The sequence below is a fragment of the Microtus oregoni genome, unplaced genomic scaffold, assembly GCF_018167655.1.
Source record: "Microtus oregoni isolate MIOR12 unplaced genomic scaffold, Mior012 000044F_ref0000062, whole genome shotgun sequence".
NCBI classification, from domain to species: Eukaryota; Metazoa; Chordata; class Mammalia; order Rodentia; family Cricetidae; genus Microtus; species Microtus oregoni.
The window spans coordinates 2,122,580-2,127,077 of NW_024543218.1; positions in this window are offsets into that span (position 1 = coordinate 2,122,580).

A 4,498-nucleotide genomic window follows, 5' to 3' on the forward strand; every position below is an offset into this window, starting at 1 on the left:
GAGGTTCTAAAACCAAACGTTGGGTGCCAAAAATGAAGGCGTAAGTCACAAACAATGCCACACCAATTCGGGGTTATGATTATTAGGGTGGTATTTATTTAAAGGGGAAAAAACTTACAGATCACTGTCCCAGGCAACAGCCCTCTACGCAACCTGGAAAGGAGTCTAGTCGCAGGCGGAGCAGGAAGTGAAGAGAGCGAGGAGAGGGAAGTGGCCGCTTTTTTTAAAGGGAGAGAAACCACGCCCCAGTGGGCTGGTACCTCAGCGGTGATAGGCTGGAGGAGTGGGAGGACCTCCCACAACATAGACTTTTGTATATTGACACAAATTCAAATTATATTTATTATATAGAATGTTTCTATTTTTGTTTAGAATATTTGTAACAACTATACAAGGTTATTTTGTCAGATTGTATATATGCAAGATTCTACCTCTGTTTAAAACATTTTTATTGACACAATTTTATGATATATTTATCATATTGCATTATAAAACTCTATCTCTGATCAAGAATTTTATACATTGTTTACCTTTTGAGGTCATTGTCCTGCTTTACTGCATAGTTCTTTAAAGATTGTTTTATATTCTGATATGAAGTCTTATTCATCAACACTGTGATGAGAATTTGGTTGATTGCTCAGTCAGTTGTCTCTGTCATCTACTACATTTTTTGGAAGCTTCTAGACTGCACTACCTGCCTACTCAAGTAATATTATTGATAATCTCAGGCTTTTGATGGGGTTGAAGAAGAGATAATCATACTTACCATCCTCTTATGATCTAGTTAAGCCATTTCTACTACAACATGGACTCCTTAGGATAGAATGCTTATCAAACCATTAGGATGTATGCCTTCCAAATATTGATTATGCTAATTGTAATTCTAACTTTACTTTTGACATCTGTTTCTTGTGTACATAGTTTTTTATAGGGTTTGGAATTTCGTATTAAGTTAAAAGGGTAGGTGCTTTGAGAGCTCCTTCAGTCAATAGCTTTAAGATATCAATCCACTTGGGCATGGTCTCTTACAAGTGTAAATGAATCTGTAAAGTGTGTGGTTGCTTTCTTGAATCCAGCTCTTGATTCTGGATGCTAGCTATATTGTATATAAGATCCATTGCTTTGTAGGTGCTCATCTGACCTATAAAAGCCCAAGATATTCTTACACTCTAACTTGGTGTTTTCAAAAGTCAAAGATTCAATTAGTACTCACATAGTTCAGGGTCTGTCACTCTTGTACAGCCTTCAAAATTCATCATTAAATCATGAACTCAGTGTTACATGATGAACTTAGAATGAATGTAGCTATATTAAGTAAAATCAAACACTTCTGTCTCGTGTGTTTGTATGTGTGAGTATAGGTTTGGGAAGATTGGGAGATATGGTACAAATCTTTAATTTTCTTTTGGAAAATGTGAGGATTTTTTTAAATTAAATATCATAAATCAGTCTGCCTTAGCAAGATGAAGTATTTTATTCTGGTACAAAATTAAGCAAAGTTCCATATTTTAGCTATTCATTTTATACTATCACTTTGTATAATTCACCCAGGAACAGCTGTGTATCAAGGATTTTTTAATTGTTTTTTATTCAACTATATATTTGTCTACTATCCTCCCTTCCTCCCCCCTCCCCTTCTCCCATGATTCACATGTTTCAAATTTACTAAGATCTTGTCTTTCTCTATGGCCTATATAGAATAGATTTATGTATGTCTGTTTCCTCTTTGTTGTATATATTCTGGGTATTGTGAATTGTAGGCTGATTGTCCTCTGTTTTATGTCTAAAAGCCACTTAGGAGTGAGCACATATATTTTTCTTTCTGGTTCTGGGTTAACTCACTCTTTTAGGATATTTTCTAGATCCATAAATATGCACATAAATTTCAAGATGTAATTGTTTTTATCCACGTGTAGTACTCCATTGTGTAAATATACCACAATTTCTTTGTCCATTCTTCAGTGGAGGGGTTGTTTTCAGGTTCTGGCTCTGACAATGTTGCTGTGAACACAGTTGAGCATTTGTCCTTGTGGTATGATTGAGCATCCATTGAGTACATATTCAAAGGGCATGGCTGGGTTTTAAGATAAGCTGTTTACTAATTTTCTTTCAGTCTTTTCTTTTAAATTTTTGGTTCTCCAAGACATGGTTTCTCTTTAGCTTTGGAGCCTGTCCTGGAACTAGCTCTTGTAGACCAGGTTGGCCTTGAAGTCACAGAGATCTATCTCTGCCTCCCAAGTGCACGGAATGAAGACATGCCTCACAACCAGTCAGGTGACTTTCTAATTTTCTATGGAATAACCATACTGATATTCCAAGTGGCTGGCTCAGTTTGTAATCCCATCAGCAATGGAGGAGTGTTCCCTTAACTCTACACCCTCTCCAGCTTAAGTTGTCATCAGTATTTTGATCTTGCCTATTGTTACAGATGCAAGAGGGAATCTCAGATTTGTTTTAATTTTCATTTCTCTAATGACTAAAGAGTTTGGAAATTTCCTTAAGTGTCTCTCAGTCATTTTAGATTCATATGTTAAAAGATTTTTATTTAGGTCTGTACTCCATTTTCATTGGAGTACTCCATTTTTTATTTGATGACCAATTATTTAAGTTCTTTGCATGTTTTGAAGGTCAGTCTTCTGTCCAATGTGGGGTAGGTGAATATCTTTTCCCATACTACAGACTGGCTTTTTTGTGTTGTTGATCATGTCCTTTGGTTTACAGAAACTTTTGCTTCAGGAGATCTCATTTATTATTTTTCTCAGTGTTTGTGATGCCTGGGGTTATAATTTGAAATTGGTTCTCTTTACCAATGTGTTCAAGTGTACTTCCACCATTCTGTTTATTTATTTATTTATTTTTTTTTGGTTTTTCGAGACAGGGTTTCTCTGTAGCTTTGGAGCCTGTCCTGGAACTAGCTCTGTAGACCAGGCTGGTCTCGAACTCACAGAGATCCGCCTGTCTCTGCCTCCCGAGTGCTGGGATTAAAGGCGTGCGCCACCACCGCCCGGGCACCATTCTGTTTTATGTAGTTCAGTGTGTAGGTCATTATGTTGTAGTCTTTGATCCATTGGGACTTGAGGTTTGTTCATGGTGATAGATGTGGATCTACTTTCATTCTTCCCCACATTGATATTCAGTTATGCCAGCACCATTAGTTAAATATGTTTTATCCATTTTATATTTTTTGGTGCTTTGTCAAAAATCAGGTGTAGTAGGTGAGTGGAGTGATGTCTGGGTCTTCGCCAGCATCAGTTCCATTGGTTCTCCTATCTGTTTTTGTGCCACACCAGGCTCTCGTCAGTACTGCAGCTCTGTTTTCATCTGAAGAAGTCAAGGAATGTGATGCCTGCAGAAATTATTTTTATATAGGATAGTTTTGGCTATCCTGCAATTTTTTTGGCTTTTCTATATGAAGTTGAGTGTTTTTATTTTGAGATCTGTGAAGAATTTTTCTGATATTTACATGGGAATGGTAGTGAGCCTGTAGATTGCTATGTTGATTTCTACCTAACAAGGGCAAGGGACATCTTCCCATTCTCTGCTGTCCTCTTCAAAGATTTAATGTTCTTTTCCTATAGTCCTTTCACTTCTTTAGTTGGTAATTCCATAATATTTTATATTATTTGCAGTCACTGTTAAGGGTGATTTTTCCATCATTTATTACTTCACGCCATCTTTCTTTTTCAGAAAATATTTCTTGTAATCACCTCCTACCTACCTTCCTGATGACCACTCCCAATCTTCTGAGAACCATAATTTTATCCCCATCTTCTAAGGATACTTTTATACAAAACATACAAGTAAATGTATGAGAGATTTGACTCTACATGTCTCTCATATTTCTGTTAATGGTATCCTTTGAGCTTAAAAACATTGTTGAAACTTTTAGGATTTTAAAGCTCTGGTTTGAGAGCCAAATTGTGTTTCTTTCACTGGGCCTTTTTAATATTTTGGCTGTTTTCAGGACATGTTGTTTCTTTATCTAGTTCTAGATTTAGAGACAAAGTTCTTTCCTTTGGCTCTGGTTTAAAGACCAAAGTTGAAAAACCCCTCCTGTTTCCAATAATGTTTTATCCATTACTTTGCTGGTTCAAACTAAAATAAAGAGAGTTATAATGATGTATAAACAAATTGTTGACATTATCAAACTTTTTTCTATGCAATAACTGATTTTGGTTAACTGACTATAAGTGGCTTAACATCTGAAGGAACAATTTAAAATAAGCTCCCAGTTTTTCCTCAGGTCCAAAAGATCATGATAATATGCACAAGTTTTCTTAGATGACTACACACAAAGTCTTACTCTTATATGTAGTACAAAACATTATGACACTAAATTCATTTATAGAGTTTAACTACAGTATGATTTTTTTCATGTTTTTGAAAAGTATCCAAATTATCTTCAGGGTTTCTCTACAGAAGGGCTCATATTATGTATTTGGAGATAATTGTGAAAAAGAATTTACCACATTCCATTCACAGGTATCTCTAGAGTATG